Genomic DNA, 13,190 nt, shown 5'->3' with positions numbered 1-13,190 from the left:
GTGGTCATGATGTTCTTCACGGGATGTCTTCCTCCAACCTGTTTACCTGCTTGACAAGCACTGCAAAGTCTATCCTTATCAAATATGACATCATTAACTCCAAGGATATGATTTCCTTTAATAAGCTTGTCAAGGTTTCTCATGCCGACGTGACCTAGTCGTCTATGCCACAACCAACCTTTTGAGGATTTAGCAACAAAGCAAGTTTTAGGTTGTGCCTTTTTAGAGAAATCGACAATGTAAAGATCACCTCTACGCAGACCAGTAAAGACCATTTTATGATTGTCTCGACGAAATACTTGGCAATCTACCTCGGTAAATAGGACATTCAAACTGAAATCAGCAAGTCTAGATACTGAAAGTAAGTTGTAGCCGAGAGATTCAACGAGCATGACATTTTGAATGGAACTATCATGTGAGATGGCCACCTTACCAAGGCCAACCACTTTACCCTTTGAATTATCACCAAAGCTGACATATTTTCGAGGGCCGTCATTTTCAGCAAGCTCACGAAACATCTCTTCATCTCCGGTCATATGATCAGTACATCCACTATCAAGACCCATTCTTTTCCTCCTGATTCATATCCCCGAAGATTTGCCATAAGACCAAAATGTCTCATTGCATCATCAAGATCGAAGTCACTATCATCATCATCATCATAGTATCCATGTTCATCATGATCTTGTGACTCAGCATTTCCTGGAGAGGGTAATTCATTATATAAATGACCATCAAAGTGGTCACTTTTATGAATTCTTATAGCTTTGAATATGATATCATTAATGATTCCAACATCTCCTTTAGCATGCTTAATATTGGTAAGTTCAAATAGACAATTACCAAAACTAGGATCACTAGAGTTCATCTTACTCAAGGCAATAGATTTATGGAGAATTTCATCCAAAGTTTTCAAGGAATGATCGGGAAATCGTTCCTCAAGAAATTTCCATATAGTATAGGCACAGTTTAGAGTAGGCAAACTAGCATTCAAATTTTTGGGCAATCCTCTAATGATGAGCTCAATAGTTCTAAGATTGCGAATCATGTCGATATCTTCATCTAGGGTAGGATGCAAAGGATCAATATGAGGTGCACAAGGGCTAGCAATATACTTGTTCAAATGATATTGATTGAAGATTACAAGCATCTCATTTTTCCACTCGTGAAAATACTCTCCATCAAGAATAGGCACTCTATGTCTAAGACTCCCTAATGTAGACACATCCATCTTCCTCCAATGGTGATTAAACCAAGGCAATGGAGACCAAAGCTCTGATACCACTTGTAGGATCTAGAAGTAGATGTGTCTAGAGGGGGGGATTAGACACTCAATGCTAAAGTTGCAATTTTTAAGCTTTTTCGGTTCAAGTGGAGTTTAGGCACAATTTCAACATACATAATACATTTCAAGCAAGCATGCAAAGAGTATATGAGCAGCGGAATGTAAAGCATGCAACTTGCAAGAATGTAAGGGAAAGGGTTTGGAGAATTCAAACGCAATTGGAGACACGGATGTTTTTCCCGTGGTTCGGATAGGTGGTGCTATCCTACATCCACGTTGATGGAGACTTCAACCCACGAAGGGTAACAGTTGCGCGAGTCCACAAAGGGCTCCACCCACAAAGGGTCACGGTTGCGTGAGTCCACACAGGGCTCCACCCACGAAGGGTCCACGAAGAAGCAACCACCCACAAAGGGTCCACGAAGAAGCAACCTTGTCTATCCCACCATGGCCATCGCCCACACAGGACTTGCCTCACTAGCGATAGATCTTCACGAAGTAGGCGATCTCCTTGCCCTTACAAACTCCTTGGTTCAACTCCACAATCTTGTCGGAGGCTCCCAAGTGACACCTAGCCAATCTAGGAGACACCACTCTCCAAGAAGTAACAAATGGTGTGTAGGTAATGAACTCCTTGCTCTTGTGCTTCAAATGATAGTCTCCCCAACACTCAACTCTCTCTCGTAGGATTTGGATTTGGTGGAAAGAAGATTTGGTGGAAAGCAACTTGGGAAGGCTAGAGATCAAGATTCATATGATAGGAATGGAATATCTTGGTCTCAACACATGAGTAGGTGGTTCTCTCTCAGAACATATGAGTTGGAATTGTGTATGTGTTCTGATGGCTCTCTCCACGAATGAAGAGGAGGTGGAGGGGTATATATAGCCTCCACACAAAATCCAACCGTTACACACAGTTTTCCAATCTCGGTGGGACCGAATCAACAAACTCAGTCGGACCAGAAAGGTAAACCTAGTGACCGTTAGAGATTTTCGGTGGGACTGACATGCAACTCGGTAGGACCGATATGGTTAGGGTTTGGGCATAACGTAATCTCGGTGAGACCGATTACACAAACTCGGTGGGACCGATTTGGGTAATAAGTGAAACTGAGATTTGGTCAAGCAAACTCGGTGGGACCGATTGCATATCTCGGTGGGACCGAGAATATTGCAATGGGTAACAGAGAGTTTGCAAGCCCATCTCGGTGAGACCGAGATCCCATCGTTGAGACCGAACTGATTAGGGTTTGGCAGTGGCTTATGACAGGTGAAACTCGGTGGCGCCGGATAGGAAGGATCGGTAGGACCGAGTTTGGCTTAGGGTTTAGGTCATATGTGGAAGTGGGAAAGTAGCTGAGGATTTTGGAGCATATCATTAAGCACATGAAGCAAGAGGCTCATTAAGCAACACCTCATCCCTCCTTGATAGTATTGGCTTTTCCTATGGACTCAATGTGATCTTGGATCACTAAAATATAAAATGAAGAGTCTTGAGCTTGAAGCTTTAGCCAATCCTTTGTCCTTAGCATCTTGAAGGAGTTCCCACAACCTTTAGTCCATGCCACTCCATTGTTGAACTTATCTGAAACATGCTAGATAGAAATGTTAGTCCAACAAGAGATATGTTGTCATCAATTATCAAAACCACCTAGGGAGCACTTGTGCTTTCACCGTGTGTGTTTGAAATCTGACCGTTGGAACACGTGTCAGTTCCTTTGTGACCCAGGGTCATTTCGAACAAATCAGGTCGGGTTGCCTAGTGGCTATAAATAGCCCACCCCCTACAACCATAAATGGTTGGCTGCTCAGAGTTAAAGTACGGCTGTTGTCGTTTGAGAGCAACCCACCTCAAAGCCTTTGAGAGAGAATTCCTTGCGAGGATAAAGTCCTAACCACCCAAAGCCAAAGAGTGTTAGGCATCACTTAAGTCGTCCTGTCTGTGTGATCTGAAGACTTATTACACTTGAGGACTGTGGATCCTCCAGTCGGTTAGGCGTCGCGTTCTGAGCATCCAAGAGTCATTGTGGATCGCCGGTGAAAGAAGTTTGTGAAGGTTTGGGAGTCTACCTTGAAGACTTACCAGAGTGATTGGGCGAGGTCTGCGTGACCTTAGCTCATTGGGAATACGGTGAGGACTAAGGGTCCTGAGCTGCGTGTTCAGGACTGGGTGTCCGGGACTGTGTGTCCTCAGGTTTAAATACCTAGCCGCCCTAACTAGACGTACAATTGTCACAGCAACTGGAACTGGTCCAACAAATCATTGTCTTCAACGAGTCACTGGTTTCATCCTTCCCTTCCTTTACTTACTGTTGGTCCTTGTGAAGTCATTGCATGATTGCATTATCTTTTGTCTTCACTGAGTGACTGCCTGTTCTGATTGGATTCACAATATCTTCCTACCTGATCCTTACTGCCTAGCTACTATAAGTCATTGTGATTTCACTTTGTTGATTACCTGACTAAGGTTTGCCTAGTGTAGTTTACCTTCCGCTGCGTGGTAATAGGTTTACTTCTATCGTTTGTCTTCAAAACTTCCATGTTTAGAAGACTTTCGTAAAAATCGCCTATTCACCCCCCTCTAGTCGATCACTAGCACTTTCACTAAGCTAACGAGTGGGTCTTGTCCATCACATCATTCTCTAATGATGTGATCCCTTTCATCAAATGACAACACATGTCTATGGCTAGGAAACTTAACCATCTTTGATTAACGAGCTAGTCAAGTAGAGGCATACTAGGGACACTGTGTTTGTCTATGTATTCACACATGTACTAAGTTTCCGGTTAATACAATTCTAGCATGAATAATAAACGTTTATCATGATATAAGGAAATATAAATAACAACTTTATTATTGCCTCTAGGGCATATTTCCTTCACTATTAATTGGCCATTTTGCAAATCTTAGGTTCTCAACACTAAAATATGCTATATTCAACACCAAAAAATAGTGGACAGAAGTGTTTCCTTGATTCCCAGCCTTTGAATCCTCATATAATGACAAACTAAATTGGACAATAGTACATATTGCATAACAAGGCGAAACAAGGCCCACAAACACACAAATAAACATAGTTTTTGCAAACATAATGTTTGGAATATGCATGATTTATCGGTAGATTCGTGATAAATCGCTTGTTAGAATATTTTTTTGAGAATCACCGGGGGGAGCTCCCCCACCTGAATATATTGCTCAAGGGACTGCCATGGCAGTGAGTACAAAATTACATAGGCACGGTGCAACGTGCAGAGAGGTAGGAGCGCCACGGGAAGACGTCCTCCTTGTCTTGTGAAAGCACAAGACGATGAGACTAGAGGTCCAAAGCAGAAAAGGTTCCTCAAGGTTATTACAGAGCTTTGATCTACCGATCGAAAAACCATGTCATTACGTGTTGTCCAAGTCATCCATAGTAAAGCCAAGAGGACTGAAGGCCATGCTGTGGTCGGGAGGTGAGGAGGAGTAGAGACGTCCCATAAATCTGCGATGTCACTGGAAGGTGGTAGGAACCCCAGCCATTGCCAAATTCTATTGGCAAGAGGACATGTGATGAAGAGGTGGTTGGAGTCTTCGGTTGTCGTAGCACATCGAGGGCATATGTCTGAATCGATTATATGCTTGCAGCTTGCGTGCAAGGTTGACTCTAGTGTTGAGACGGTCTTTGAAGAGTAGCCATGCGAATACTTTGAGTTTCCGAGGAACCTTGGCACTCCATATAAGAGGAGCCATGGGATCATTCTCTGGCCGAGCCATGAGGACACCGTATGCATGCTTGGTGGAGAAGCAAATGCCATGTCGTAGGAACCGTTGATCTTCCCCTGCTGATGGCACGAAATCCTGCAAAATAGCCACAAGCGACACAAGCTCTTGTTCTGCCGTGAGGGAGAGGCGATTAAGGAGGTTAGCTTCAATACCGAAACGCAAAATGTTAGCCACTTTAACCAGCTGTAAGGTGGAGTGTGAAAAAAGGTGGGGAAAGGTGATAGCAAGGGGTTGAGAGACCAGCCACATGTCTAGCCAAAAATAAGTATGTGAACCACTATTTGTGAGCACGAAGGAAATATTTTGTAGAGTAGGGATTTGCTGTGAAATTGTGCGACACAGAAAGGAAGTTTGCGGGGGATAGGAGACTAGGGCGTTCAGATGTTGAAGATCAAGCCACTCAAGCCAAGGTGTTTGTGCAGTGGAGAGAGCTTTGGCGGCAAATTTCATAAGAAGGCAGTTGTTTTGAACATGTAAGTTTTTAAGCCCTAGACCACCGATTTTTTTGGTAAACAGACATTTTTCCAAGCAATAAGACATTGAGCACCTGAGCAAGCATCCTCTCCTGCCCAAAAAAAGCCCCTTCCCAGAGAGTCCAAAGTTTTGATTGTTTTCTTTGGGATGCAAAAAATAGACATGAAATAGGTGAGGATTGAATCTAGGACCGCAGAGATGAGTATGAGTCGATCACCTTTATCGAGAAGTTTGGCACGCTAGCCGGTAAGAAGTTTCCTAGTACATTCTACCAGAGGGTTGAAAACATTGGTGAGAGGCTTGGTCAGGGCGAGAGGGAGACTGAGGTATGTTTGCGGGAAGGAGGCGCATGAACACCCCATGGCGAGGGCGATGGAGGCGGTCGTGGCATCGTCTGAGTGTAATCGCTTGTCAGAGTGATAATCGGCCCAAATGATAAACGGTGAAGATAAGGAATAATCTTATCGGTCACCCATTAATGACCTACAAGTATAGGGGATCTATTGTAGTCCTTTCGATAAGTAAGAGTGTCGAACCCAACGAGAAGCAGAAGGAAATGATAAGTGGTTTTCAGCAAGGTATTCTCTGCAAGCACTGAAATTATCGGTAACAGATAGTTTTGTGATAAGGTAATTGGTAACGAGTAGCAAGTAATAAAACTAAATAAGGTGCAGCAAGGACAAGCCTGGACAAACTCTTATATGAAGGAAAGCGCTCCCGAGGACACATGGGAATTATCGTCAAGCTAGTTTTCATCATGCTCATATGATTCGCGTTCGGTACTTTGATAATTTGATATGTGGGTGGACCGGTGCTTGGGTACTGCCCTTACTTGGACAAGCATCCCACTTATGATTAACCCCTATTGCAAGCATCCGCAACTACAAAAGAAGTATTAAGGTAAACCTAACCATAGCATGAAACATATGGATCCAAATCAGCCCCTTACGAAGCAACACATAAACTAGGGCTTAAGCTTCTGTCACTCTAGCAACCCATCATCTACTTATTACTTCCCAATGCCTCCCTCTAGGCCCAAACAATGGTGAAGTGTCATGTAGTCGACGTTCACATGACACCACTAGAGGGATGACAACATACATCTCATCAAAATATCGAACGAATACCAAATTCACATGACTACTAATAGCAGGACTTCTCCCATGTCCTCAGGAACAAACATAACTACTCACAAAGCATATTCATGTTCATAATCAGAGGGGTATTAATATGCATAAAGGATCTGAACATATGATCTTCCACCAACTAAACCAACTAGCATCAACTACAAGGAGTAATCAACACTACTAGCAACCCACAGGTACCAATCTGAGGTTTGGGTACAAGAGATGAACTAGGGTTTGAGATGAGATGGTGCTGGTGAAGATATTGATGGAGATTGACCCCCTCCCCATGAGAGGATCGTTGGTGCTGACGATGGTGATGATTTCCCCCTCCCGGAGGGAAGTTTCCCCGGCAGAACAGCTCCGCCAGAGCCCTAGATTGGTTCCGCCTTGTGGCGGCGGAGTCTCGTCTCGAAAACATGCTTATGATTTTTTCCTCGAAGAAAGACTCCATATAGAAGAATATGGGCATCGGAGGGCCACCAGGGGGCCCACGAGGCAGGGGGTGCGCCTAGGGGGGTAGGGCGCGCCCCCCATCCTCGTGGCCAGGGTGTGGCCCCCCTCTGGAACTTCTTGCACTCAGTATTTTTTATATATTCTGGAAATAGCTTCCGTGAAGTTTCAGGACTTTTGGAGCTATGCAGAATAGGTCTCTAATATTTGCTCCTTTTCCAGCCCAGAATCCCAGCTGCCGGCATTCTCCCTCTTTATGTAAACCTTGTAAAATAAGAGAGAATAGTCATAAGTATTGTGACATAATGTGTAATAACAGCCCATAATGCAATAAATATCGATATAAAAGCATGATGCAAAATGGACGTATCAACTCCCCCAAGCTTAGACCTCGCTTGTCCTCAAGCGAAAGCCGAAATCGAAAAATATGTCCACATGTTTAGAGATAGAGGTGTCGATAAAAAAATACGGACATGAGGGCATCATGATCATTCTTAGAACAACAACATATATATATATATATATTGTCATATGATCTCTTATGCTAAAGTAACAATTCAATCACAATTTCGAGTATGAATCATAAACTTCATTGAGAACCAACAAACTCTAATCTCAGTCACTGAGGCAATTGCAATTTATCATAACATAGGAAAGAGTCAATATAAGAGCTTTTCAGCAAGTCCACATACTCAACCATGTTTTAGTATTTCACAATTGCTAACACTCACGCAATATTTATGGGTATGAAGTCTTAATTGGACACAGAGAAAGATAGGGACTTATAGTTTTGCATCCCAACGTTTTACCTCAAGGGTAATGTCAACAATAATAGTTCATGAAGACTCACATCCAATTAGCTATATATATCAGGATCTTTCCAACACATTGTGCTTGCCAAAGGATAAAATGTAAAAAGGAAAGGTGAAGATCACCATGACTCTTATGTAAGGTAGAATATAAAAGTAAAAGATAGTCCCTTCGCATAGGCAAGCAGAGGTTGTCATGTGCTTTTATGGTTGGATGCACGAAATCTGAATGCAAAAGAACGTCAATTTATATTGCCACTTGTGATATGGACCTTTATTATGCAGTCTGTCATTTTTATTTCTTCCATATTACAAGATCGTATAAAGCTTATTTTCTCCCACACTAATAAGTCATACATATTTAGAGAGCAATTTTTATTGCTTGCACTGATGACAACTTACTTGAAGGATCTTACTCAATTCATAGGTAGATATGGTGGACTCTCATGGCAAAACAGGGTTTAGGGATATTTGGAAGCACAAGTAGTATCTCTACTTGGTGTGAAGAAATTGGCTAGCATGAGAGGGAAAGGCAAGCTCAACATGTTGGATGATCCATGACAATATAATTTATCTCAGATGAAAGAAAACATAACCCATTACGTTGTCTTCCTTGTCCAACGTCAACTCTTAGCATGTCATACTCTAATGAGTGCTCACAATCATAAAAGATGTCCAAGATAGTATATTTATATGTGAACCTCCCTTTCTTTATTACTTCCTATTAATTGCAATGATGACCAAAACTATGTTTGTCAACTCTAAACAACTTCTATTCATCATACTCTTTATATGTGAGCTCATTACTTTGCATAAGATCCATTGATCTCTTTGTTTCCTTTTATTTCTTCTCTTTTATTGTCTTTAATTCCCTCAAGATCATAGCAAAATAATCAAGCCCTTGACTCAACACTAATCTTTATTATATAGCTCACGGACTCGATTACATAGAGGGATCATAAAGAAAAACTCACCACTAGATCATACTAAAGCTTTATTCTACTAGATCGAGATATTACTAAAAGGATCGAACTAAGGAAAACGGTAAAGATAAAAGTGATGGTGATATTCTTGGCGATGATGCCCCTCAGGATATGATTCTCTTCCTCGAGCTTATTGACTTGCTACTTGAGGTTCATTATTTCCTTACGGAGCTTATCAGTGACGGCTAAAGCTCCTTTCACCCAAGGATGTTACATAGCTGCGGGAGAACAAGTAACACTCTTTTTCATATTTTCATAATAAAGAAATCTAACATTGGAAGGGATAGCCGAGTTTGGAATAGCTGAGCTCTGTGGTTCCCCCATCGTGAATCCTGCCCGGAAACAAGAAGTAACTTGATCCTCCTCCATGGCATCTATCCTTTTCAAGTCAGCTTCCATCTCTTCCTCCGTTGAGGGCCCAAAGTGATAGGCATCGCTGTTTGCCCCTGGACCTGGTGTCGGATGAGACACCCGACTCTCCCCAACTGACTCTTGAGAAGACATCTTGCTCTAATCTGCGGCAGAAATAGCTCGAAACAAAGACAGGAGATATTTGCATGGTACGGTGGTCAAAACTTTCAGGAGATTATATAATGAATTTTTACCGACCAAAAGAAGTATCATGCAAGAAAATGGAGTCTAGAGAGCACACGAGGTGCCCACAAGGTAGGGGGCACGCCTCCCACCCTCGTGGGAGCCTCGTGTCCTTTCTGGTCTGCTTCTTATTTTCCTATTTTTCTAAATATTCCAAAACAAAGAAATATTGCCATTAGAGTTGTTTTGGAGTCGGTTTACTTACCGTACCACGTACCTATTCCTTTTCGGAGTCTGAAACGTTCCAGAAAGTGTCCCTTATGTATTCCTCCGGGGTTACAGTTTCAATAATATTAGTTTCAACATTTATAGGATTACCTGAGATATAATGTTTAATTCTTTGACCGTTCACCACCTTCAGATTTTTGCCTTTGAAGTTGTTGATTTTTATGGCACCAGAATGATAGACCTCCTCAATAACATAAGGACCTTCCCATTTAGAGAGAAGTTTGCCTGCAAAAAATATTAAACGAGAGCTGTATAGCAATACATAATCACCTACATTGAACTCACGCTTTTGTACCCTTTTGTCATGCCATATTTTAACTTTTTCTTTAAACAACTTGGCATTTTCATAAGCCTAGGTTCTCCATTCATCAAGTGAGCTAATGTCAAATAACCTCTTCTCACCGGCAAGTTTGAAATCATAATTGAGCTCTTTAATGGACCAATATGCCTTATGTTCTAATTCAAGAGGTAAGTGACATGCTTTTCCGTAAACCATTTTATACGGAGACATACCCATAGGATTTTTGTATGCAGTTCTATAGGCCCATAATGCATCATCAAGTTTCTTGGACCAATTCTTTCTAGATCTATTAACAGTCTTTTGCAAAATTAATTTGAGCCCTCTGTTACTCAATTCTACTTTACCACTAGACTGTGGGTGATAAGGAGATGAAATTCTATGATTAAGGTCATACTTAGCAAGCATTTTACGAAAGGCACCATGAATAAAGTGTGAACCACCATCAGTCATTAAATATCTAGGGACTCCAAACCTCGGGAAAATAACTTCTTTAAGCATCTTAATAGAGGTGTTATGATCAGCACTACTTGTTGGAATAGCTTCTACCCACTTAGTAACATAATCAACAACAACTAAGATATGTGTATACCCATTAGAGGAAGGAAAAGGTCCCATATAATCAAAGCCCCAAACATCAAATGGTTCAATAACAAGTGAATAGTTCATAGGCATTTCTTGACGTCTACTAATATTACCAATTCTTTGACATTCATCACAAGACAATACAAACTTACGGGCATCCTTGAAGAGAGTAGGCCAATAAAAACCGGATTGCAATACCTTATGTACAGTTCTATCTCCAGCATGGTGTCCTCCATAGGCTTCAGAGTGACACTTGCGTAGGATCTGTTCCTGTTCATGCTCAGGTATACAACGTCTAATAATACCATCCACTCCTTCTTTATAAATATGTGGGTCATCCCAAAAGTAATGCCTCAAATCATAGAATAACTTTTTCTTTTGCTGGTATGTGAAACTAGGTGGTATAAATTTAGCAACAATATAATTAGCATAATCAGCATACCATGGAGCAGTTCGAGAAGCATTTATGACATTTAATTGTTCATCAGGAAAGCTATCATCAATAGGTAGTGGGTCATCAAGAACATTTTCTAACCTAGACAAGTTGTCTGCAACGGGGTTCTCAGCTCCCTTTCTATCAATAATATGCAAATCAAATTCTTGTAGCAGGAGAACCCATCTAATAAGTCTAGGTTTAACATCTTTCTTTTCCATAAGGTATTTAATAGCAGCATGATCAGTGTGAATAGTTACTTTAGAATCAACAATATAAGGTCTGAACTTATCACAAGCAAAAACAACTGCTAAAAATTCTTTTTTAGTAGTAGCATAATTTCTCTGGGCATTGTCTAGAGTTTTACTAGCATATTGAATAACATTTAATTTCTTATCAACTCTTTGCCCTAGAACAACACCTACAGCATAATCGCTAGCATCACACATAATTTCAAAGGGTAAATTCTAATCAGGTGGCTGAACAATAGGTGCAGAAATCAATGCTTTCTTAAGTATTTCAAATGCTTCTACACAATCATCATCAAAGACAAAAGGAATACCTTTTTGTAATAGATTAGTCAGAAGCCGAGAAATTTTTGAGAAGTCCTTAATGAACCTCCTATAAAAACCGGCGTGACCGAGGAAGCTTCTTATACCTTTAATGTCCTTGGGACATGGCATCTTTTCAAAAGCATCAACTTTAGCTTTATCAACTTCAATGCCTCTTTCAGAAATTTTATGCCCCAAGTCAATACCTTCATTAACCATAAAGTGGCATTTCTCCCAATTCAAGACAAGATTAGTTTCTTCACATCTCTGCAAAAATCGATCAATGTTGCTTAAGCAATCATCAAAAGAGGATCCATAAACGGAGAAATCGTCCATAAAAACCTCACATATCTTTTCACAAAATTCAAAAAATATAGCCATCATGCATCTTTGAAAGGCAGCAGGTGCATTACATAAACCAAAAGGCATACGTCTATAAGCAAAAGTACCTAGAGGGCAAGTAAAAGTGGTCTTTGATTGATCATCAGCTGACATATGTATTTGAGAGAAGCCAGAGTAACCATCTAGAAAAAAAATGTATATGTTTGGATAATCTTTCTAGCATTTGACCAATAAAAGGTAAGGGGTAATGATCTTTTTAGTAGCCTTATTTAATTTGCGGAAATCAATTACCATCCTATAACCTGTAATAATTCTTTGCGGAATAAATTCATCTTTATCATTAGGAACAACAGTAATACCTCCCTTCTTAGGAACACAATGAACATGACTTACCCACTGACTATCAGCAACGGGATAAATTATACATGCCTCAAGGAGCTTTAATATTTCTTTTCTTACCACTTCTTTCATCTTAGGATTCAGCCGCCGTTGGTGATCAATAACTGGCTTGGCGTTTTCCTCCAAATTTATTTTGTGTTGACATAGAGTGGGACTAATGCCCCTTAAGATCATCAAGAGTACATCCAATAGCAGCACGATGCTTCTTTAGAGTTTTCAATAATTTCTCTTCCTCCTTCTCTGAGAGGTTAGCACTAATAATAACATGATATATTTTCTTTTCATCAAGATAAGAATATTTAAGAGTATCAGGTAATGGTTTAAGCTCAAACACGGGATCACCCTTGGGTGGAGGAGGATCCCCTAGGATTTCAACGGGCAAGTTGTGTTTCAAAATAGGCCCCTGTTTAAAGAATACTTCATCTATTTCCCTTCTTTCATTCATGAACATATCATATTCATGGTCTAGCAAATATTGTTCTAATGGATCAGTAGGAGGCACGACAATAGAAGCAAGACCAATAATTTCACCTTTACTAGGCAATTCTTTATCATGGGGTTGTCTACAAAATTTAGCGAAATTAAACTCATGAGATATATCCCCTAAACCAATAGTAACAACATCCTTCTTGCAATCTATCTTAGCATTAACAGTGTTCAAGAAGGGTCTACCAAATATAATGGGACAAAAGCTATCTTGAGGGGAACCAAGAACAAGAAAATCAGTAGGATATTTAGTCTTCCCACACAAGACTTCAACGTCTCTAACAATCCTAATTTGGGAAATAGTATCTCTATTAGTAAGCTTAATGGTAACATCAATACCTTCTATCTCAGCTGGTGAAATATCATGCATAATTTATTTCTAT

This window comes from Triticum aestivum, chromosome 5A (assembly GCF_018294505.1).
Source record: "Triticum aestivum cultivar Chinese Spring chromosome 5A, IWGSC CS RefSeq v2.1, whole genome shotgun sequence".
In the NCBI taxonomy this organism is placed as follows: Eukaryota; Viridiplantae; Streptophyta; class Magnoliopsida; order Poales; family Poaceae; genus Triticum; species Triticum aestivum.
This window is presented reverse-complemented; position numbering follows the sequence as displayed.